Raw genomic sequence first — 25,944 nt, forward strand, 5'->3', positions numbered from 1 at the left:
AGAGCTCCTGGCCACATGATACAGGTGTTTGTTAATTATGGTTATTATACTATTAAGTTCTGCCTGGCTATCATGCCCTTGGTTTTCCTGCTCCCCCGCCCCCTTAGTTTTATTTTTTTCCCCAGCTTTATTGAGATATAACTGACAGATTTTGCAAGTTTAAGGCATACGATGAGATGATCTGATACATGTATACATTGCAAAGGGATTCTGGTAGCCCTGCTTTGAGCTCAGAAAGCAGGAAGAGAAAGCAGAAATGTCCAGAGTCACAGCATGGTGGAGAAAGTCATCGCTTAAGGAAGAGCATGGCGGGAGCAGCGGGTTCCTGGCATTTTGGCCTGGTGGGTCTCACGGCAATAGCATCTTTTCTTTCTTTGGGGTAACTGCCTCTCCCCCACTCTCTGTCCATGTGGCTTGGGTGGGGCTGACCGACCAACAGGCCCCATCCCTCTGTCTAGTGACTGGCTCACGGGTGGTGGTCACATGATTCAATGGAGCCCAATAAGAGGCCTGGGATTAACAGCTGGAGAAGAGACGCTCTTTCCCACGGGACATGAGCCTTGCAAGGTGTCTATTTTACTGGCAGTGCAAGTCCACAGACCGCCTTTGAGTAGCCAGTCTTAGAAGACTGTGATCCCCATTCTGATACTTGTACAGCGCATCTTTGGTGTTCAGTGTGAAACTTAGAGTATGAATAAACTGCAGACACAGTGAAATTCAGGGGCTGCTGTCACCATGGACGACTTTAGCATCTAGGGGGAAGGGTGCCACATGCTGACTGGTACAGTCACAAGCCCCTCCTCCTGTCCACATCTCCATCCTCCACCCTGTCCCCTTACAGTGGGGAAGATGTTACTTAATAGAAGTTGTGGGGTTAGGCTGGGATACATAGGGAACCATCTCCCCAGATGAATGAGGTACTTTCAGTCTCCTCTCCAAAGGCTATGAAGAAGGCAGATAAATAAAGTAGGGACACAGTTGACGCTAAATTCATTCACGGATTCGTTCATTGAGTCAGGCTGCCAATCATTTAGAATCACTGACTCTATTCATATGACATACTGAAAAAGCAAAGCTGTTACTCATTCACTAATTTATTTCACTTTTTGTTTGAAGACCAGGGACTGTTCCAGGCACTGAGGATACAGTGTTGAATCAGCCACACAAGTTCCCTGCTCTCATGAAGTTGACACTCTAGATTGGGATTTGCTCTCCAGTCTTAGGTGGCATTCATCAATGGGTGACCCCAGATGGCTGGGTTAGATCTCCCAGTCACAGAGATGTATCTCCTCCTGCTGAGAAAACAGCTCTATTACCTGCATTGCACTTTCTTATGATACAATTTGAATGACCCAGGTAATGTCTCAAAATGTGTCAATAAATTTTAGAATTTTAGATAAAATTATAGTCACCTTTGGTCACTATCTCCTATCAGCTGTATCCACAATTACTAATACAATGAATAGCTTTGCAGACCTTCTTCTAGTCCTAAACACACAAAACACCCACATATATCCTTAAAGTACACAGTATATTGTTTTAGGAATGTATTTTATGAATGTGTTTTTATCAATGTCATTGACCTGAACATCCTGTTCCAGGACATGTTTTGCTCTAATAAGAAAATGTCTCGTTGTGCATCCATTTCATGACACGGAGATCGAGCTTATTCTTTTCAGCTGCTGCATAGGATTCCCAGGGCTCTGGGCCAGTCCTCAGTTCTCCCAAGTTTGGTTATAACTAATGCCACACTGCCTGGGATGGGTCTTCTCGGGAGCACATGCATGTAGTTCTCTAGGGGTGACACCCAAAGTCAAACTGCTGGGTCTGCCTTTAAAATTGTAAGGGACATTGGCAAATTGCCTCGGAGTGTCTGATCTAATTTATATTCCCGACGGCCACGCCCGGTCCTCACACCTTGTACTGTTTCCGTTCCCTTATCTGAAAGCCTTTATCCAAAACTCTCTTAGGAAGACAGAGCAGTGTTTTGAACACAGGTGTGGCCCGCACAGCAGCCCACTGCTCAGCACCGGCTTTTAGCCAAGCAGATGAAGTTCTCATGTCAGAAAGAAAATTTTATGTCTTACGTCAGAAAGGAAAACCAGCCTGGGTCTTGAATCTTAGCCCCACGCTAAGCTCTCTCTTTCAGGTCTGATAAATTCTCTTGCAGGTGAACTTGGTGCAGAATAAAAACCGTCAATGGGAGAGCTTTACTACGCTTCCCTCAGCCCTGATCGCATGTAAGACAAGGGCCCATTGTTTTGAAGAATCCAGTTTTGCTGTTTATTTTGAGATCATTGCAGAGTCATAAGAAGTTGTAAAAAATATACAGAGAGATCCTGGATACCCTTCATTCAAATCCCTCCCCTCCGGCCCCACGATTATATCTTCCGTAACCACAGTACAGTATCAAAACCAGGATATTGACATTGGTGCAGTGTGTCTGTATCTCTGTGTCATCTTACCTCATCTGCAGATTCATGTAACCACCACTGCAATCAGGAGAGAACTATTCCATCACCACAAAGGTCTCCCTTGTGTTACCCCTTCAGAAGCACCTCCACCCTAATCCCTCCAGCACCCCTAACCCCTGGCAATCAGTAATCCTTTCTCCATCTCGATAATGTCGCTTTAAGTATATTATATAAATGGAACCTACAGTATATGACCTCCTGAGATCGGCTGAAGTTCACATGACTCAAGTTCAGATGCTTGCGTTTTCCAATATTCACTAGACCCACAAGAGGCAACCTTCAAAAAAGCACCCAATGTGTGTGGTGACAACCGAGATGGGACCACACACATTCCGCTGATTTCAGGTTGGGTTCAGCACAGCCCTGGAGCAAAACGCAGAACTTTATAGAATATTTCTCACGCAGAGCCAGAAAAAAAAAAACCCAACCAACAAAACAAGGCACAAAGCAGAGCACCAGGGGACTCTTACTGTAAGGGAAGGCCTGCCCTTGCCAGGGATGGATGCAGAACATCAAGTGCTCGGAGGCCACGGGGAGCCGCAGGACCTCCCCAACAGGCAAGCAAGCAGCTGCCGGCAGAAGGCAGCGTTTCTCGAATCGCGAAGGCATTTTGCTCTGAGTCCAGTCCCAGCCCTCAGCAGACACGACACCGACACTGCTGCCCATCGCTGTTCTCTCCTAACTCACCCAACCACAGTCCACCGCAAGGGCCAGATCCATTTGAAGCCATGGAGAAACTGGTTCTGACGCTACAGAGCAAGGACATTTCAATGCGAATGCAGGGGTATGGTTTGCAGAAAGATACTGGAAAAACGGGAAAAGAAACAATACTAAAAACGAAATATTAGAATACTTTCATCCTACCCAAATCCTTAGTTGTGCCCCTATGGAGCACTGACGACTACAAAACTGAAAAACACTAATTCTCATGCAGTGAATGCTGTCTAGGAACCAGGCACTGTTGCTGTTGTTTTTTTGGCTCCACCACACAGCATGCAGGATCAGACCCCCGACCGGGGATCGAACCCACGCTCCCTGCAGTGGAAGCATGGAGTCTTAACCACTGGACCACCAGGGAAGTCCCACCAGGCACTGTTCTGGGTTTTTTAATTAATTAATTAATTAATTTTGGGGGGGCTGCGTTGGGTTTTCATTGCTGTGCGCGGGCTTCTCTTGTTGTGGTGCACAGGCTCTAGGTGCGCGGGCTCAGTAGTTGTGGCGCACGGGCTTAGTTGCTCCGCAGCACGTGGGATCTTCTTGGACCAGGGCTCGAACCCATGTCCCCTGCATTGGCAGGTGGATTCTTAACCACTGCGCCACCAGGGAAATCCCCAGGCACTGTTTTAAGTGCTTTTTCAGGTTTGAGCTCATGTTATCTTCCCAATAGCCCCTATGAGATTGGCTGAACTTAGATGCCATCTTATAGATAAGGAAAGCAAGGACAAGAAGTTTAAGTCACTTGTCTAGATCAACTACAAGTAGCAGAGATGGATTTAAAGCCAGGATGTCTGATTCTGAATGTTGTACTCTCTCGCCATCTGCCACATCGGCAGTAGATGTCTTAAAATTAATCTTCCCTAATGACGGATCTCCTCTAATTACATCATTACCCCGAAACTGAATGGGCCATCCAGTGACTCATGAGTTCTTAAATGGTTTTCTTCTTGTTTTGAGGTTAGTTCAATTTTATGCAATTTCATATAGTTAGGGGTTTTTTTTCCCTCCTTTTTTGGTAAGATGGTTTCATGGTAAGGGCTAGAACTTATTTTAATGAAAAATCTGAATCACACGCCAAAGCAGACAGGATGGTAAAATGAATCACTGAGCGCCACGCAGATTCAACGGTTTTCAAGATTTTGCCATACGTGTCTCTTCAAAGCTTTTTGGTTTTGTCTTGTTTTGCTTTTTGGTGAAATTTTTAAACGAATTCTTGAAGTCTTCTCTCTCCACCGTACTTCATTTAAAAATACGGACACTTTCTATTATCACACCTAACGAAAGTCACAAGCCTTCCTGGTGCCGTCTTGAAAATAGTTCATCTTCAACCTTCCCAGTTGTCTCCACGTGCCCTTAGTTGGTTTATAAAATTCGGGATCTAAACAAAGGCCACACATCCCATTTGTTTATTGTGTCTCTTACATTTATTTAAGCTAGAATAGCCTCCCCCCCACCTTTTTTTTTAACAGACTATTGACATGTTGGAGAAGTAGGTTAGTTGTCTTGTAGACTATCTCATGTTCTGGATTTTTCCGTTTGCTTCCTCATGGTGTTGTTAACTTATTTCTCTTTCTACCACATTTCCCATGATTTTGCTTTAAAATGAGATTAGGTTTGGATTAATTGGGTGGGGGAACAATGCTTCAGAGTGGTGCTGAGTTCTCCCCATTGCATCACATCAGAGGGGGCACGATGTCCAGGTGTCCCCCTTCTGGTAATGCTAGTAAGGGTCAGCTGGCCTGGCTGGCAACACCCTGCCTCCTCCATCACCAAGTTCCCCACAAACCTTTCATCTAATGTTTCATCCACTGATGCTCACGGCCTGAATCAATTATTTCATTAGGGGTTTGGAAATTTCTTTAAACTTTTAATTTTATATTGGAGTATAGCCAATTAACAATGTTGTGATAGTTTCAGGTGCACAGCAAAGGGACTCAGCCATACATATACATGTATCTATCCATCCTCCCCCAAACTCCCCTCCCATCTAGGCTGCCACATAACATTAAGCAGAGTTCCCTGTGCGATACAGTAGGTCGATATCATATGGTATTTCTCTTCCTCTGTTTGACTTACTTCACTCAGTATGACAGTCTCTAGGTCCATCCATGTTGCTGCAAATGGCATTATTTCACTCTTTTTAATGGCTGAGTAATATTCCATTGTATATATTGGAAATTTAAAAAACTGTATTTTGAATGAAGAGAATGACCCGAGAGTATTACAATCATATGAATACATTTGTGTAGCGTCTACATTCTTGCAAATCTCTGCCACAAACCTTTCTTCACTGCCCTGTCCCATCCAGCCTGTGAGCTGGGCAGAGCCAGCAGGAACCCAGAACAGTGGGGTGACTAAGCAGACCCCCTTGGGTGCCCGGGTTCAAATCCCAGCTCTGCCACTTACCAGTGGTATGGGATCTTGCTTGACTTCTCTGCCTCAATTTTCTCACCTGTCAAATGGGGATAAATGGTACCACCTGGGTCTACTGTGAGGCTGACTTACTGCTTGTACGGTTCGTAGAACAGAATAGGATACAGAGTAAACTCTTTTCTCCACCCTTCCAAGTAAAGAAACTGAGAGGCCAACAAGCTCAATAAATGTCCTCAGGTCCCAGAGCTAATGACAGGGAGCTGAAGAGGACACAAATCTCGGTCCACTGCATTCCATTGTGTCAATGGAATGTTCTTCCACATTTTGAAAATAATTGCAAATAATTAGGAAAAACACCTTTTGGGCATAACCAGAGTAATACCTAAATGGCTTAATATAACACCAGATCGACGGCGCCACACCATGTGGGCCCTGAGCACCCCTCCAATTTTATCTCCTGGAAGTGAGACAGGCTGGGACCTGGACCCTTTGCTGCAGTGCTTGCACCTGGACAAACATCTCCTCCAGCGACAGAGTACAAAGAAACCATAAGGGACTAAAAATAGCTGCTCAAATAACTGCACGCATGTGTAGTTGGGGCAAATTATGAACAACAAGATACAAAAAGACCAAAAACCCAACTGCCACTTCTTAGGCGCAGGAACAAAAGCAGGGTACTTGCACACGCACCCTGCACACAGCACCACCAAGGGGGTGGGCAGACCGCCCAAGCCACGCCCCCACCTCGGCGCCTCGACCCACCCCTGCCCTCATCCCATTTAAGGGACCAGCTCGTCCCCTCTCAGGGAGCCAGCAACGGAACCTATTACTAGTTTTTGCTCCCTTGTGCTGCAGCACGAGTCCCAGTAAAGCCTTGCCTGAATTTCTCCTCTGGCCTCTTATCAATTTCTATTGATTAAAGAGTCCAAGAACCGGGCTAGGTAACAGAAGGTCTGCCCTTCCTCCCTCTCCTGCAGGGACACTGAGCGTTTTGCTTTACTCAAGCCATCCCATGGCCTTGCACTAGTTCCTTCCACCACACATCCTCTTCCCCAGAGCTTTCCCAGAGACTTCCTTCAGGTGTTTTCTCAAACGTCACCTCCTCAGAGATGCCTTCCCTGATCACAGGAGCAAACCCATTTCCCCATCTCTCTAACCACTCCCCACACTGTATCCCCTGACCCTGCTGTGTCCATCTTTACAAGTCTGATTATGATCTTAACACGTGCTGCCTATTCACTGGTTCACTTTCTGAGGGACTCGGTCTTGCTCACTGCTGAATCCTTAGCATCTAGTATCGTCACTGTACTTGGCACTAAATGGTCAGCAGATAAGTAGTGAATATTAAACGAAGACCCTAGAGCCTCACAGCATTATACACAATCATGCATGCACCATTCATCGATAGCTTTTTTATATTTAATTCTTTTTTACAAAAGAAAAATTGCTCATGATAAAAGAGTTGATTAGAGCCACGTATGACGGAAAAAGATAAAGTCCTCCATAGTTCCCCTGGTCTGTACTAACCATCCTTCACAGTTTGAGCTATGCCATGGTAGAGTTTATTAGGTGATCCCCAGAATTCTTCTCTTCTCCCCTTCTTTTACAATCAAGGAATCTGTGACTCTAGGCACGGCAATGTAGCCACCCAGAATGAATATCCCAGCTTTCCCTGCGGTTAGGCTGTGGTCATGTGACTAAATTATGGTCAGGATGCAATCAAAAGTGATGCATCCCACACGCAGGTAATGTCCTTAAAAAAGCGGGGTGCACTTTCCCTTTTCTCCCATTCTTACTTGCTAGACTGCAATGTGATAGTCATCTTTGATCATGAGGAAAAGAGCAGCACTTTACGGATGAGGTAGCAAGATGGAAGGAGTCTGGGCTGCTGCTGACCTCACAGAGCAGAGCTGCTTTGTCAGCTCAGGCTTTTTTTGGGGGGGGGGTTCTCATTAGTTATCCATTTTACACAGAGTAGTGTATATATGTCAATCCCAACCTCCCAATTCATCCCATGCCCACCCTTCCCCCTTGGTATCCACACGTTTGTTCTCTACATCTGTGTGTCAGCTCAGACTTTTATATAAAAGAGAGAGAAACTTCTAGACTATTTATGCCACTATGATTTCAGTTCTCTGTTACAGAGCCAAATCTGTGTCTGTCTGTCTACATCTATTTATCATCTATCCTCTATTTTCTTCAATGCATTTGTGTGTGTGTGTGTGTGTGTGTGTGTGTGTGGCAACTTCATATTATGTGGAATCCCAAACATATACAAAAATACCCAAACTCATCTAATGAATCTCTCTCTGCCCATCACCCAGCCCCCAAAACCAACTCATGGCCAATCCTGTTCTGTTTCCATCCCATCTCCTTCCCCTTTCATAGTATTTGGAAGCCAATCCCAGACAAAATATACTTTCATCTGTAAATATTATCCGTAAATGAATTTCTAAAAAAACCCCAAAACTTTTTTTGAAAATAGCCATAATACTATTATCATGCCTAGAAAAAGTCCTTAAAATTACTAAAACAGATATTAATTTACTTTAACAAAAAAACTATGTAAAAAACATACTGTGGGCAATTTTCAACATCATACCCATAGAGCCACCTAATTCTTTTTAATAGCTGCACAGTATTCCAAGGAAATGCTATACCAAAGTTTATTTCGTCATTCCCTAATTTATAGACATTCATGTTATTTTCGGGGTTTTGGGCCAATGATGCAATGGACCTCTGTCTATCCCAGGATTTCTCAGCTTTGGCCCTCTTACGATTTGGGGCTGGATGACTCTTCGCTGTGTGGAGCTGGTCCGTGGATTGCAGGCTGTTTTGCAGCATCCTTGGCCCTTGTTCTCACCAGGTAACAGTAGCACTTCCCTCCCCCACTTGTAACAATCAAAAATATCTCTAGGCATTGCCAAATGTCCCCTGGGGTCAGAATCTCCCTGGTCAAGAACCACACCTCTAAATATTTATATACACACTTAAGCAAGTAGGAAGCCCTCATTGCTACAGTGGAGACCAGCAGAGAAATGGAAACAGAGAGGTTCACAAAATGGTGGCCACTTGAGAAAGAGAGCGGTTCACACCCACGCTGGATTGCAGTAACTACTTTCAGGGCGCTTTCATCATGCTTACTGTGGAAACCTGGGAATTGATTTTTCACAAAAAACTGCAGTTAGTGTCTGCAAATTTCTCATGTCAGCCAAAGGCCCCTTGAGTTGATCTGTTTTGTCTGTTTGTGGCTGCACCACACGGCTTGTGGGATCTTAGTTCCCCGACCAGGGACTGAACCTGGGCCCTGGCAGTGAAAGCGCCGCGTCCTAACCACTGGACCACCAGGGAATTCCCTGAGTTGATCTGTTTTTGAACACTGTGCTTCAGATCAGGATCCAATGGAAGAACACGAGGTACCTTTTATGAAACTGGCTTAGGGCTGGGAATGCCATCCTGACTTATGGTCTGGTTTTCTTTCAGTGGTAGGGTTAGGTTTCAGGGATATGTGTGACCCTTCGTATCCCCTTTTCCCCTACACGTACTAAGAAGCTGTATTACCATGCTGTTTGTACACAAAAGGGGAAAGGACTTCCAAATTCTACATGCAGCCAAAACCCAAAAGCACACCCCCTCTGCCGAGATCTGCCCCTGGCAAGGTTTAATATTCATCCAGAACCTGCTGGGGAAAATCAAACAAACCCCCAAACGGTGCCTCGCGGGGTTGAAACAGGCTAAGGGGATGACTACTGAGTTAGGGTGGCCCAGCTGATGATGCTTTAGCTGACAGCAGCACCAAAGAATCCTTGGGATCTATAATTCCCGGGGTGGTAAAAACACAGCTATAGCAAAAAACAAAGTAAAAAGTTTTTTAAAGTAAAAAAAAAAAAAAAAAATAGTAAAACAAATACAAAGGAAGACAAGGAAGAACAGGAGAAACCTTAAGGGGGAACCTAAAAAAATAGTTTTATAGATATTCACAAGGGTTTAAGTCACTTATTCATTCAAGAAATGCTGCAAGCACCTACTATGTGCCAGGTACTGATCTAACTTCCGGGCAACCACTGGCGGGCAAGGCAGATGGCACCCCTGACTCTCAGAATCAACATCCTGGTAGATTTCACTGCAGACCATGGAATTCACTCTTGCTGGTAAAATCCAGCTAGCAGTTCCTGTTAGCTGAAGACAGACAGGACAGAGGAGCATCTGAGCCAAACCTTCACACTGAGAAAGAGCTCATTGTACACCACACACTATGTTAGTTGCTTTCCATATATTGGCTCATTTAATCCTCAAAATAAATGAGGTCAATAATATTGTCCCGGGCTTCCCTGGTGGCGCAGTGGTTGAGAGTCCGCCTGCCGATGCAGGGGACACGGGTTTGTGCCCCGGTCCGGGAGGATCCCGCATGCCGCAGAGCGGCTGGGCCCGTGAGCCATGGCCGCTGAGCCTGCGCGTCCGGAGCCTGTGCTCCGCAACGGGAGAGGCCACAACAGTGAGAGGCCTGCGTACCGCAAAAAACAAAACAAACAAAACAAATAAATATTGTCCCTCCTACCCTTTAACAGAAGAGGAAACTGAGGACCAGAAAGATTAAATTGCCTGTACAAAGTTACAGAGCTACCCAGGCGGCCGGCAGTAAAACACCTTTTAGAGCAGAGGTTCTTATTGGGGGGTGGGGGGGATATTGATTTTGTCCTGCAGGGGCCACTTGGCAACGCCTGGACACATTTTTGGTTGTCACAACTGCGGAGGGTACTACTGGGCTCTAGTGGGTAGAGGTCAGGGATGCTATTAAACATCCTACAAGGTACAGGATACCCCCACAGGAAAGAAGCAAATGTCCAAATATCCAAAGTGCCAAAGAGAAACCCTGTTTTAGAAGAATGCTGTTCCGGGGGGAAAATAAACTTTCCAAACGAACACATTAAAAAAACGGAGATGCAGTAGAGAATGGTGGTTAAAAACAGCCGAAACACCTGGGTGTGAATTCTGGCTTACCTGTACAACCGGGCTAAGACATACTGAGAGGATGAAGTGAGATAAAGTGCTTTGAAGAAGGCCTGGCAAGTAGTAAGTGGTAAGTAAATGTTTTCTCACTCCACACAGAGCACCTCACCGTAAACTATACGGACGTGCTTAACGGCAATTTACGAGACGTCTGGCAACGGTGGCCCAGGAGGGTCAAGAAAGTCAAGGGCCCAGGTGAGCATTAGGTCTGCGCATCTCTTGGCCTCTCCTACAGGCAGAAGATGTCACAAGCCACAGGTCCAAGCAACACAACTTACTATGACCCTATCCAGAGCAGGAAGGAAGGAAATGTAAAAGGGGACTCCCCGCACCCCCAAGCCCCTTTCATGTTATCAGAATCTCAGAGGACTATATCAGCATCCTCCAGCACACATTGACTTACGTCTCATCCGTGAGAACTGGATCACGGTAAAGGGGCTTAGTCTAATCATCCTTCATCCCTCTGGCCCGAGCACATGGCCAACCAAATAAGACTGGGGGGTCTGTTGGTCCGGAAGAGCAGCAACGGTTGCTGGCCGAGCCACCATCACGGGCTGTCCTGGAGGAATCCAATACACCGGCCAAGCCAACTTCTAGATGTGTGATTTGCTTGTTTGTTTTTTCGGCTGTGCCATGCGGCACGTGGGATCTTAGCTCCCTGACCAGGGATCGAATCCGCACCCCCTGCATTGGAAGTGCGGAATTTTAACCACTGGACCGCCAGGGAAGTCCCTGGACGTGTGAAATAACTAAAAGATGTAGCTGCCCCTCCAAATGCCAGTTGTCATTTATCAGTGAAGCCGCATTCTGCACCAGACCCACGCTGGCCACTTCAGGTGACCCTGCCACTCTCTCCCATCACGTCGCTCACGACTCTACCCTCTACTGACACTGGCATTCCACGCTTTGTCCCTCAAAACAAGCAAGCTCCTCACCACCTTGGCGTCTATGCACAGCTGTTACCTCTGCCCTGGATGCTCACCCCCACCACCCCCATCTTTAGGTTTTTGCATAAATGTCACAACGTCGCTGCCACCAGGAAGCCTTCCCTGACCACCCCCCACCCCCTTAGTGCAGTTTTCACTGTACCCTGCACTTTTCAATCATGGCATTTATTACCATTGCAATGAATAATTAGCTGTGGCACAATGTCGCTGCCACCAGGAAGCCTTCCCTGACCACCCCCCACCCCCTTAGTGCAGTTTTCACTGTACCCTGCACTTTTCAATCATGGCATTTATTACCATTGCAATGAATAATTAGCTGAGTATTTAGTTATATGATGCTTAACTTTCCTGCTACGTCCTATATAGCAGCCATGAGCCATGTGTGGTTCTCGAGCACTTGAAATGTGTCTAGTCCAAACATACCCTGGAACTCTAAGACTCAGTACCAAGAAAGTGTAAAATAATGCATTAGTAATGGCAAAAATATTGATTATATATTAAAATGATACTAGTTTTTGATGTATTAGGTAAACTTTCACTACCAGGAAATTTCAAATTACACTTGCGGCTCATGTTTCTAACTCGCATTACATTTCTATTTGGACGATGCTGCTTGAGACCCAACATGTTCCATGAGAATAGAGACCGTAACTAGATTGTCCCTGATCTATCCCAAGTGCTTAGGACAGTGCCTGGCACAGGATGGAGTGAATGAACGAATGAACAAAACTTAAGAGACTGTAAGAGGGTGCCTAGCTCATATCCTGGTTGTCAAGAACAGCTTGTTTGTATACTGCATTTTAAAGTTCTCCAAGCATGCACCAGGTGCTATATTCATGGAATTACAATTCTTTCACTTGCCTAGTCTTGGCCAACATGGGCACCAGCTTTTGGCTGGTTACCCTGCTTCCTTAGCTGATTCTACACCCCAAGAAAAGACGAGACTTGAGAGAAACGTCCGCAGCAACCCAGCAGCCAGAGTCTCCAAAAAAAGCCAACAGACGGTGGCTCGGGGAGTCTGTCAACCTTGACAGGACAAACACAGTATAGAAAGGGCCACTCGTACTTGCAGGGGATGGCATGGCGGACGGGAGCCAAGGCAGGCAAGGCTGTGCCAACTTGGGGAAGTCAAGAGGCCACGACCAACTGTCTGGGAGGCTGAACGAGCCTGGGCCTGAACCAGCCAGGTGGGGTCACCTACCTCCATCCTACGCCAAGGAAAACAGCTCTCCGAGACGAGACAGGAAGGAGGCAGACCAGGTCAGACTCAGGAGCTGCCCAGGCCATGTGGCCCCTGGGGGCTGTGAGTCTGTAGCACTCTCTGAGGCTGCCCCCTCCCGTGGCCTTCATGGGCCTGGGTGCAGGGGCCCAACTGAGCCTGAGGCTCTAATCTGGGTCCACTGTTGGGTAGAGAGAAGAGATTAAGGATTTGAGGGAGCAGAAGAGAAATAAACCTCGGTGTCTTGGCCTCTTTTAAACTGGGCTCTAGGGCCTTCCCTGGTGGTCCAGTGGGTAAGATTCCGTGCTCCCAATGCAGGGGGCCCGGGTTCGATCCCTGGTCGGGGAACTAGATCCCGCATGCATGCTGCGACTAAGAAGTCTGCATGCCGCAACTAAGAAGCCCGCATGCCACAACTAAGACTCGGCACAGCCTAAATAAATAAATAAACAAACTGTGCTTTAGGTACTTGGGAGTGAACTGGCTACAAGCTTGAACCCCGACCCTGGCCTTGGCACTTGTATTCCTCTTTGACCTTCAATGGTAGGGACTGACAGCTCATACTTGGAAAGGGGTCACCACTGCAGGCCAGAATTGGTTCGAAGTCCTTGACAACGAGTGCCTAATAACAAGAGCTAACACTGGTCTGGCACGTCAGCAACCCAGAGGGCCAGGGGCAGAGGTGGGATCCAAACCCTGGTAGTTGGAGCTGCCGTTCTGTTTGCTAGTTATGTGGGTTTGAACCCCAGCTTTACTACTGACTTGCTGTATCACTTTGGGGGACTGTAATAGCACCAGTAACTATTTAGCTAGCATTCACTAGGCTCTAGCTAGTCACTGCTCTATGTGTATCACTCACTGAATGTATTGCTCATTGAATCCTCATAACAACCCTCAGCTATTATTCAAACTCAGGCACTTTGGCTCCCGTGGACCCTCTACTGATGCTAGAGAACATAGACTCTGGAGCTGCACTGCCTGGCTGGAGTCCCAGCTGTGCAACTTGATCGTAGCTGTGACCTTATCCTCTCTGGGCCTCAGTTTCTTCATCTGTAAAATAGGAATAATAATAGCACCTACCAATGGAGTTGTTGTGAGGGTATTAACTGAGCTAACACTTGAAAGCATTTAGCAGAGCGTCTAGCAAAGAGGAACAGTTCAAAGAAGAGCCCAAGGTCCGTCATGCACACAATACCTGGGCCACAGGAAAGGTGACAAGTCAGGGTCAGGGCTCCCCAGGGAAGGCTGGGAGGCAGAACCTGAAATTCAACCTTCCAACCCTCGGGCCCTCCACTCCCCTGGCACTTCCTGTGGGTACATGCGTCCTCCTGGCAGCTACCTGCAGGCCCTCCGTGCCCGGGACACCGTTCAGGTCTCATCCTCGCTTCCCGATGACCCAGCCCAGCAGCCCCCAGGGGTGCCTCCCAGCCTCCACGGCCCACCTCCCCTGAAACCGTTCTCCACGCTCCTCGTATAAGATTTTTAAACATAAATCTGACCTTGTCACGCCCCCACTAAAACCTCTTTAATGGCTCCCCATCGCCCTTGGGCTCAATTCCAAACTTTCACGGGGGCTAAAAACAGTGGCTTTCAAAATCTTTGAGACGCACAGTAAGAGACACATTTTACAATGCGGTGTAGTGTACACCTTTATAAAACTTGAAGTAAAAGTTTAAAGAAACCACACTGACCTCATGTGCGACACACATGAATATTTTCTATTCTATTCTTTTTTTTACCCCCCAGTGCCAGCTGTGGCCCACTAAACTGATTTCATGACCCACTGAGGCATTCAGACCTGCAGTCTGAACAACACTGGTTTCAGAACTCTCAGACCCAGGCCCTGGCAGCCCTTCAGACTCATCTCTCCCCACCCCCTCCTGGCAGCCCAAGCTCTGGTCACGCTGAACCCCCTGCATCACATTCCCTCTTGCCACTGGGCCTTTGCACATGCCGTTCCCGCTTCCTGATTGTTCATCTGGCTTAGCCAAAGGCCACCTCCTTAGGGAAGTTGCCTGCTCATCCATTGAATGCTGTCTCACTGTCACCTGTGACTCACCTTCAGACCGTCCTGAACCTTATAACCACCTTGGGTGTTTTTTTTTTTTTTTTTAAACCAATGCCTAGACCCGACTTCAAATTAATTGAATCAGGCATTTCTGGGGGTGAAGCCTGAACATCAGCCTTTAAAAAAATTCCCCAGTGACTATGGAGCACCCCTAGGTCTAGCAAGCCACCCTATTTTATTTCTTCCAGAACACTTAAGACGATCTGAACTAGTAGTTTATGTATTTGCTTATTTGTTTGCATGTTTGGGATTAAATGAACCGAGTGGAAAGAGTCTTAGGTTTCCTTCCCTTCCCTGGGGGCTGAGGACGGTGCCTGCACACATGTTGCTGACCCAATCTTAAACCAAGAAACATGATGGAGATGAGAAGTCAGCCTTCTGAGGGTACCTCCACAGCACCTCCTAGGATATGGGCTTTCTTTCCAGTCGCTGCCAAAATGCTCCCTTGTTTAAACCCACAAAATACACCCCAAATCCAGCAGGCTGTGGAGGTCCCATGGCTCAGGTGGTAGGATGGTGATCAGAGAAGGTCCCAGAGCAGAGTCCACAAAGGTTTTCTATCAAGGGCCAGAGAGTAAATCTTCCAGGCTGTGTGGGTCACACCATCTCTGCTGCAACTGGTCAACTCTGCCATTGTAGTTCAAAAGCGGCTCCATGTCAATGAATGGGCATGGCTGTGGCTCAATAAAACTTTATTTACAAAAACAGGCAGTGGGTTGGATTTGGTCCTCGAGACATAGTTTGCCCATCTCTGCACTAGATATGGCTTAAGAGCTGGACCACTGGAGCCCACCCATGGGACCTTGGGCAAGTCACTTAACCTCTCTGTGCCTCAGTTCTCTCATCCGTCAATGGGAATCATAAAGGGATCTAGTTCATAGAGTGGTTGAGGATTAAATAAATTAATGGGCATAAAGTGCTCCAGACAGTACCTGGTACTCAGTAAACACATCAGTAAATCTTAGCTACTCTTATTATTACTATCTAGAAGCAGAAACAGCCCTGAGATCAAATCCCAGCTACTCCTCTTACTAGGTGTGTCCCTTGGGCAAAGAGGTCTCTCTCAGCCTCCATTTCCTCAGCTGTAAAATGGGATAATAATAGTGTCCCCCTCCAGGGCTGTTGTGGGATGAAATGAGCATATATATGCCAAGTACTTTGCCAAGTGCATAGTTAAGTGCTCAACAGACAAAGTCGATAGTAGTACTTCCCAGAAGGATACCAAGAGAAACGCTAAGAGAATCGGAGCAAAACCTGGGCACATTATGGCCCTGGCTGTAAGCTCAGGCTGCTGACCTGGCCTGAATCTGGTATGTGTGGTCTGAGGGGCCCTTTTTAAAGTTGTCTTCTTGCAACCCTTTCCACACAACCCCTCCTTGAGATTTCAAAGGCAAAGAAAAACACAGGGCAGGCAGCTTCCACATTCTCCCGCCCTATCCCTCTGCATCTGTAGCTCCTGCTGACTTCAGTGGGACAGGATGCTTGGAGACTTTCAGAGAGGAGACACCCTCAACAGCGACCGGGTTCCGGGTTCAGTAAGTGGACAGTGGGGAAGGGAGGGAATAAGAGAGAACCTTCATTCTCTGACACGTTTATATACCAAAGTGGGGGCAGCTGAAGTTGAAGTCCGTGTGTGTGTGTGTGTGTGTGTGTGTGTGTGTGTGTGTGTGTGTGTGTGTGTGTGTTGGGGGTACAAGTAGCAGAGTGATGGAGGAGGAGGGAGAGGACACTGTCGGGGGATGCAGTGAAGTTCTGCAGAGGGACGGCGCCTCCCTAGGATCAGCTAAAGCAGTGATGGGGGCGATTTTGCCTCCAGGGGACCCTGGGCAATGTCTGGACATTTTGGGCCATCAGAATTGGGGAAAGAGTGCTACTGGCATTTAGTGGGTAGCGGCCTGGGATGCTGCTAGACACCCTACAGTACACAGGACAGTTCCCCACAGCAAAGAATTATCCAGGTCAAAATCTTGATAATGCCAAGGCTGAGAAACTCTGAGCTAAGGGGAAGGATTTTACTGTACACAGTGATGGATACAAATGCAATTAGATCTTTGGAATCTAAAATATGGCACAAATGAACCTATCTACAAAACAGAAACAGATGCACAGACATAGAGAACAGATCTGTGGTTGCCAAGGGGTAGAGGAGGGATGGACTGGGAGTCTGGGGTCAGTAGATGCAAACTATTACATTTAGAATGAATACACAACAAGGTCCTACTGTATAGCACAGGGAACTACAGTCAACATCCTGGGATAAACTATAATGGAAAGACTATAAAAAGAATGTGTGTGTTGTGTGTGTGTGTGTGTAAATATATATATATATATATATATACACACACACACACATATAACTGAGTCACTTTGCTATATAGCAGAAATTCACACAACTGTAAATCAATTATTCAATAAACAAGAAAGGTCTTTGTGACTCAGTCAGATCCATTTTTCACATATTTATTCATTCAACACTTATTTCCTGAGCATCTACTATGTTTCAGGTGTTGAGGAATAAATGGGGTCCCTTATGGGAATGTTATTTTATTTTATTTTTTTGCGGTACGCAGGCCTCTCACCGCTGCGGCCTCTCCCGTTGCGGAGCACAGGCTCCGGACGCGCAGGCTCAGCGGCCATGGCTCACGGGCCCAGCCGCTCCGCGGCATGCGGGATCCTCCCGGACCAGGGCATGAACCCGCGTCCCCCGCATTGGCAGGCAGACTCTCAACCACTGTGCCACCAGGGAAGCCCGGGAATGTTATTTTTTATTCCTATAATACTACTACCTTCACATCAACCGTCAGTGGAAACCTTTACGTTCATGGTTTTCTCATAATTATAGAAAACGTGGGCTCAGATTCATCAAATATCACGAAGTTTTATTGCAACCAGGCATGTTTTATCTCCCTGCCGAACTCACCTCCTAAGTCATGACTGGAAGTTGGCTAGAAACGAAGTTGGCTTGGCTGGGCACTTGGCTTTTTCTCTTCTGGGAGCAGGAGAGCCCATGGGAATGTTGGGCAGAGGAGTAATTTTGGAAAACCCTACCCAGGCAGCACCGTGGCAGGTGGCATGGAGGGAGGTGTAGGGACAGGCAGGAGGATCAGTTTTGTAGATGAAAGTTCCAGATTGGGCAAAAAACATCAACGCTACAAACTAAGGGCGTGATGGTGAGAATGAAGTGTTGGGGTGGATCTAGAGCCATTTCTGAGCTATTTTGACAAACCCTTCATGATGGATGCAACGGGGTACAAGGGGGGGGAACTGGAAGGAGGCCAGCGAGAATTCGGGGCTTCTAGCTTGAGTCATGAGTGGATGGTAGAGTTCACAGCCAACAGGAAAAACCCGGTAGGAGGGAGCAGGGAATTTGGTTTGGGACGTGCTGCAAGTTATGGTGCTTATGTATTTTATTCCTAAGAGATCCTCAGAAAACTTCTTGGTGTATTAGTTTCCTACATTAGGTCTTAAGAGCATTACAGTATCGAACAGTACCAAACCACATGTTTACAATCACCAAGGTAGCATCTGTTGAGTGCTTCCTCTGTACCGTAATTGCTTTACCTTAATTAAGTCATTTAATTCTTAAGGCAGAAATGCTTATGTGGGCACCGCAGTCCAGCTTTTCTTCCTTCTCAATACAGATCTAGGTTATTTCCCAGCCTCCCATGCAGTTAGATGCAGCCAATGACTGAGTTCTGGCCAATGAACTATGAGCAGAAATGTTGTGTGCAATGTATAGGTTTGGCTGGTAAAGAGTTTTCCACTTGATCATTCCCTCTCTTTCTTTATCCACCTGCTGACTGGACTAGCCTCTGAGGCACTAAAGGAGGCAGAGCTAAAGGGAGCCCAGGTCCCTGGTGGACCACATGCAGAACACCGGTCTACCAGGAACACTGTAGTGAGTGAGAAATCAGCTGTGATTGTGTTAAGCCCACAGATTATAAGACTTATTTGTTACAGCAGCTAGCATTACCTATACCAATACAGATCATCTACCTACACAGTGGAATTTTACACAGCCACTGAGAATAATAAGCAAGAGCGATACCAATTGTCTCAGAGGCAATTCCATGAATAACACTGAGAAAAAAAATATGATGCTAAACATGTGTAATATATTATTTAAAAAAAAAATCAGTGATTCCTTCTGCCTCTTCTCAACCCTCAAAAAAAAAAAAAAAAATCTAAAAACCAAGTAAACCCAAACTTAGATTCATGTGTTTAGGAACACAGGAGTATAGAGAAAAATGTGGAAGACTACAAGGTCAGGGATTGGCAAACTATGGTCTGAAGGCCAAATGTGGTCTACTACCTGATGTGTAAATAAAGTTTCACTGAAACACCACCATGCCCCTTGGTTTACATATGTCTATGGCTGTTTTCGTGCTATGATGATGACAGGGTCGAGTAGTTGCAATGGAGACTGTTGAGTAGTTGCGATATTTACCATCTGGCCCTTTACAGAAACAGTTTGCTGATCCTTGTACCAGGTGGCCAACATAGGAAAAATAAAGATTATGCTATATCTGCCAATGAACCTACTGACAGTGTCTGATATGGAAAAATGTCCACCATATAAAAGTGGAACGTAGGAAGCTGCAAAGCTGATCCCATTTTTATAAAAAGAAAACTATATGACTTTGTATGATGGTTTGCGTATATATTAAGACACATCTGCAAACGTACACACCCGACAATTACCAGCGGTCCCATCGAAGAGGAAACATGGAGACTTCCTACCTTTTACTTTATATATTTCAGCGTCATCTCAACATTTTATGATGAGCCTGTTACTTTCGTAATTAAAAATAAAACCAATACAGGAAAAAAAAAGTCACAAGAAACTTGAACCCCAAAGAGTGTGAAGCAGAAATTGTGGAGAGCAGTTCTTATACCTCCTCAGACTTCCTAAATGCCGGGCTGGGGCCTGGCTGGCACACAGTAGGTGCTCATTAAATGTATGCTGACTGCATGAGCAAATGTTGGAGAAAATCAGCAACACAGCAAAAGAACGAAAAGAAGAGAAAGAAAAGAAATCCCTACCTCCTTCTGCTCACCCAGCAGTGCCTGGAAATCAACCCACCCCCAGGACAGGCTGGCGTTCCATTCTGACCTTTAGAATAACCAAAGGTATGGCACTGTTTCTTCCCTACCCCCAAATCAAGGCAAACAAACAAACAAACAAACAAAAAACCTAGAATAAGTCCTCTGTCAAAAATGTTCGGCTGGCAGACCACAAGAGCCAGCCTTCCCTGGGCATCACACATGCCTCACTGTAAGAAGTCTGCATCATCAGAGCTCAATTCCCTTTGGATCCAGTTCAAGGGTGACATGAACTCACAGCTCTGCTCAAGGCTGAGAAGGAGATGCTGAGGAGGACGAGGTGACTCTGGGGGCTTCCTGGTGTTTGAGGGACAACACGTAAGAGCCCTTCAGTCACTCACCAGCTCGAGGAAGGAGCATCTATCTGCTTATGTTATTGCTGTTTTAACATGGGTCACTCATCATCATGGTATTTCTGGAAAGAGGCAGCATAAAAATCACATTAATGTGTTCCCTCAAAGGGAGCTAGCTGCCTGGAGCCTGTTTGCTACACAAATCTTTTGTCCGTAAACCACAAATTCAAAATGAGCTGGAATTCAGAGAGAAACACAGCTGTGTGGGTTGTGAGACTGCGCCTTTACCGTAAGCTCCTAAGTTTACTGATTTTATTTTTCTTAATTGTTCTCCTTCCTCCCTCCCTCCCTCCCTGCCTCTCTCCTTCCCTCCTTCCACAAATATATATTGAACTTTGACTATGTGCCAAGCATTGTTCTAGGGCTGGGAGATGGAACAGTAAACAAAACAAAGTCCCAGCCCTCCAGAAGTTGACATTTTAGTGGGGGAGACAGTGAACGGGGGACACATAACTATTCTAGGCAGGGTGACCAGGAAAGGTCTCTTGGAGGAGGTGACATCTGAACAGACACTTGATGTAGATAACAAGTGATGTGAAGAGGAGGCAGGGATGAGTGACCAGGCAGAGCAGCATATGCAAAGGCCCTGAGGTGGAAATGAGCCAGGTGTGTCTGAAAAACAGAAAGTATAACAGAGCAGTGGGGATGTGGTGAGTAAGAGTAAAAGGGATAGGAGAACACATCCAAGAAGTAGCCAGGGGCCACATCATGCAGGGCCTTGTAGGCCTTGGTAAGGCTGAGTATACTGGGAATTCGCTATAAAGTTTTGAACAAGAGTGGCATGATTCAATCTGTTATAAAGCAGAAACTAACACACCAATGTAAAGCAATTATACTCCAACAAAGATGTTAAAAAAAAAAAAAAGAGTGGCATGATCATTTCTAATGGGAGCTTCTTTGTCCCAACTTATTTACAAAATCCAAGCTTATCTATTCAAGGAACTTTGAAGCCATAGAAAAGAGAAAGAAAGGAAAAGTGCTACCTGTGATCTTAGCATCTCTATCCATATAGTTCTCAACCAGGATGATTTCACCCACCATGGGAGACTCGGCAATGACTGGAGAAGTTTTTGGTTGTTACACCGGGAGGTGGTGGCGGCGGCTGCTACTAGCACCTAGTGGACAGAGGCTAGGGATGCCGCTAAACATCCCACGATGCACGGGGCAGCCCCCACCGAAAAGGATCAAAAGTCAATATTGCCAAGGTTGAAAACACCTGTTCCAGGCCAATGTTTTGGGACATCTCCCCTGCCCCCAACTCTTCTAGTTCTTATATTCATTTATTTTTTAATATAGTTGAGCTCCTATGCGATATTCTACATTGATGCTGCTCTTTCCACCAAACATGAAAGCGCGATCCACTGTTCCCCAAGATTTTTTACAAACACTATGATGGTACCATATTCCTTAGGGTTGGGTGTCATAACTGGCTTAATGTAGTGTGGAGGTTATGGACACAGCTTCTGGGCCCCTCCTACCAGCTGGGTTAACTTGGGGAGTGACTTGTGACCTCAGTTTCCCCATCTGTAACATGGGCTTAACATTTAACTTGCCCCAGAGGATCATCATGAAGATTAAAAGAATTAGTATATGTAAAGCATCAACCAGGGGCACATTAGTAAGTAGCAGAGAAACATTGAGCTATGACGATGACTCGACTATCTCTCTTTTGCTTCTTCTTCCAAGTTTTAATATGAGAAATAATGTGAAAACTTTATTTCACGTTAAAATATTTCAAAAAAAATAGAGTTCTGGGACTTCAAACATCAGGTCCCTTACAGTAGGATGATATTTGAAAATTGAATTACATGAGTTGTGCAAAACTGAAACAGAGTGAAATGGAAATATGGATGAACTCCCATTTTCTGTGCATGTAGATATAGCATGACTCCTTGTTGACCCTCATTACTCTGGGGAAATGCCTTGAGTTTTGCATCTTAAACTCACTGGGGATGTAACCTCTTCTGTAAATGTCTTAGGATGTCCTGCTTCTATGCCAGCAGGGCTGACCTGGAGTGAGGCTCTTGTAGAGTGAGTATGGGCACCGCTGGCCCCAGGGGATCAGTGGGGCTGGACTGGCAGGACTCAGCCCCACACTCTGTGGAAGAAGAGCTCCAGTGGTGGCTCGGGGTAGGGGGCCGCCTATGGTGGAGGCTGGGCTTCACTTTTTCTTGGTGCGCAGCCTCGCCGTGACCCACCACCACCTTTAACAAGCGTGCACTGAGAACTCTCTCAGTTACTGAGTGCTTGCTCTGTGCCAGGCACTTTGCACTCACAGTGGATAAAAACATGGGCTCTGGGACCAGACTGCTGCGTGCGCACCTGATCCAGCACTCACTAAGCCCAAGCCACTCAGCCTCTCTGTGTCATACTTTCCTCCTGTGTCATATACATGTTACGATAGTACCTACTTCATAGGGAGGTTGTGAAGGTTCAATAATACATGGAAATCCCTGAGGACAGCACTGGACTCTTTGTGAGCTGTCAGGAGGCGGTAAATATTACTACGACCTCCTTTGAACTTCCTAGCAACTCTATGAGGTCGGAGCTCTTCTTAGCTTCTACTGTGCAGAAGCAGAACTGAGGGAAACAGAGGTTGAGACCCTCGCCCAAAGCCACACGGTAAGCGGTGCAGCAAAGGCTGCAGTCAAAGCAACCTGCTTCACCCTTAACCTCTGGGCCAGACATAGATAAATGCACACAAGTCTTAAAACGAGTATCAACACTTACGCAAAAGTATCCACCGTTTGAGCCAATCTTGAGCAGTCTGTTCATTCAATAAGTATTTACTGAGCACCTACTATGTGCCTGAGAGGATGTGGGGATGGAGCTACCCCTACCATCTAGCTCCACATACAGTCTGAAGTTTAAGTCGCAAAAATGGAGGCGAATAAAATCAAGAGGCAGAAAGCACCTGGAATCCTGACTGCCTCACCTGAGCCCTGAACCAGCTATACCTGAATGCAGAACCAGCTATACCTGGACTCTCAGCTCCTTGAACCTATAAATTCCCTTTACTCACTAAGCCAGTCTGAATTGGGTTTTCTGTCACTTGTAACTATACGTCTTGACTAGGAGAGTTAGGTTGGGTCCGACTTATTCTCATACTTGGAACAGTTTCTAAAGCGTTATGCTCCAATTTCACTCCTAATTTCAGTTTTTTCCATAAAAAAAACTGGGTCATCTATGTTTCTGGTATTACCTGATGGAGTACATTACAGTGTTTTTCCAAGTTAAACCCTTAACCCCTTAAAAACCCCTCAAATGCCAACCACAACTTAAAACCTTGTCTTTGAGATAACTAATCTGGTAGTTACGGATGCTGTCCAGCAAATATTCCAGGCTTGTCTGTTGGGTAGGACTATACCTCTTCATCCTATTTTAAAGTTATGGTCATGTGAGTTACTTTGGCCAAAGAAGTGTTAAAGGAAATGACAAGCAACCTTTCTGGGCAGAGGCTTGGAGAACTAGTCTGCGATGTTCTGTAGCTTCAGAGTCCCCAGAAGACCCAGGAGGGACACGGAGCAGGAGCAATAAATAAATATCTGTTGATTTAAAGTCACTCAGATTTGGGGCTATTTGTTACTACAGCAGAGTCAAGCCTATCCTGACTGATATTAATAGAAAATATGAGAGTGTACTGCATGTAGTAAGAGTCAGTATTGTTTCTTGAAACTTTTATTTATATATATATTTTGTGCGGTGGTGGTGCTGGTGGGGGGTATGTCTTCTATGTGCACATGTGGTTTTTCTTTTTTATGTCATTACAAGATTGCAATAAATATGTTTCTTACTGAGAATCATCGTCAAAAGTCTTTAAAAACAGTAGTCTGGAACTTTGGAAAAAACTTAGGGTCCAGAAAAGAACATCTAAAATATTTGGAGGGGGAATTCCCTGGTGGTCCAATGGTTAGGGCTCCAACGCTCCCACTGCAGGGGGCACTGGTTGTATCCCTGGTCAGGGAACTAAGATCTCATAAGCCGTGAGGTGTGGCCAAAAATAAATAAATACATACATATATACATAAATACAAACATCTGGAGGACTAGACAGGAGAACTCTGGATAGAAGGTCTAAGATGCTAAGTTTGGAGGAGTTGATTTCAATGCTCTTCATGTACATGAAAAGAAAGGGTGTTTTCCAAGCCCTTTTCCAACACTCTAGGGCAAGGGTCAGCAAACGTTTTCTGTGAAGGGCTAGACATTAAATATTTTAGGCTCTGGAGGCCCAGAGGTCTCTGTCACAACTACTCTGACTCTGCCGATGTAGGGAGAAGGCAGGCACAGACCATACAGAAGTGAGCGGGCATGGCTGTGTTCCAATAAAACTTTAATGACAAAATAGGCATCTGGCCAGATTGACCTGTAGGCTGCAGTTTGCTGGCCCCTGCTCCAGAGGATCAAACAACGAGGTAGAAACAGGTTGAAACGTAAGGACTTACATTTGAGATCCACAGAAGAGCTAAAGAGGAGTTCCTAGTAGAAGAACAAGGGCCCCATCATCTACATGAGGGGTCAGGAAACTACCAGCCCTGGGCCAAATTCTAGCTGCCTTCTGCTTTTGTAAATAAAGTTTTGTTAGTTTAGGTGTTGTCTATGGTTGCTTTCACGCCATGGCAGTAAAGTTGAGTAATTGCAAAACAGACCATTGGACCCACAAAGCCTAAAATATTTATTGTCTGGCTCTTGACAGAAAATGTTTGCTGATTCCTGGCCTACACGGCCTCAAGTATGCCCAGGCTCATGTTCAAACAATGGTGTTTGGGGGCTTAGGGTGGGTCCAGAGCCACACCCAGAAAAGGACTTAGAACAAAGGCAGCCCCGAGCAGAACAATATTTTTAATAAGGTAAAAAGGGCAAAAGCCAAAACGAATCAAAATAACCTCTGGCCCTGCACCCTGGAGAGATTCTGACCACAGTGATGTGCAAGAAATGAGTTCACAGCTAAGACGTGCTCCATAAATGTTAAAATAACAAGAACGATACACAGTAATAAAACACAAAGCCCCGCACCCTGTCTCCAAAGGCAAGACCTCCCAGGGTTTTGCGCTTAGAAGTAAGGAGGGAGCAGCCCTCACCACCAATGGCCCATCTTGGCAGAGGGTTTGATGGCCCTACAGGGACCTAACGGGCGAGGTCCAGAGAAGGAAGAAGTTCAAACACAAGCAGGCACTGGAGAAAAGCCAATCTCGACCACGAGACTCTAAGTTCCACTGGGAAATGGTACCCAGATCCCAAGGTCAACACTTATTCTTGAGGCCCTCAGCGCTCAGGGTCTTCTGTGCCAGGACCACCTGGGTTCCAAGTCAGCCCTCATCCCAGGCACACAAGATCCCAAGTGCTGGACCTTAAGCCAGAGTAGGACAGCTCAGTGTCTTTCACGCTGTGAGACTCGCCAGCTGGTGGACTGATCTGATCGTTCCAGCACCTCCACCCTCTGCCGTGGAGCCTGCTAGAGGTCTGAAAAGCTAAAGCAAAACACCCAATCGTCACATCAAGAGCTTGCTACAAAAGCTGACGAAGCAGAGAGGAGCAATGATGCATCCCTTCCTGCAACACGCCCAGCAGGGCCCAGCAGGCCACAGAGGTGAAAGGCAGATCCCGTCCAAAATCATCACATGCCGAGGCGTAAGAGAGGTTGAACTCTCTGAAATGGCTTGAAGTTGGTTAAAAATAGGGA

At 46.1% G+C, this 25,944-nt stretch overlaps 1 protein-coding gene across 6 annotated transcripts in view; it reads right to left on the reverse strand.

The window, feature by feature from the left end:
• Window positions 1-25,944, reverse strand: part of EYA2 (EYA transcriptional coactivator and phosphatase 2) — a 270,332-nt gene that overhangs the window by 183,719 nt on the left and 60,669 nt on the right. For 2 of the 6 annotated variants that reach the window (XM_079944470.1, XM_079944467.1), the window contains exon 1: window positions 10,566-10,690. The exons of the other annotated variants lie outside the window; for them this stretch is intronic. The gene's annotated coding sequence lies outside the window, so the exon portion shown is untranslated. Of the gene's footprint in view, window positions 1-10,565; window positions 10,691-25,944 lie in introns of those variants that run through there. 6 annotated transcript variants of the gene reach the window in all.

This window comes from Stenella coeruleoalba, assembly GCF_951394435.1.
Source record: "Stenella coeruleoalba genome assembly, chromosome: 15".
NCBI classification, from domain to species: Eukaryota; Metazoa; Chordata; class Mammalia; order Artiodactyla; family Delphinidae; genus Stenella; species Stenella coeruleoalba.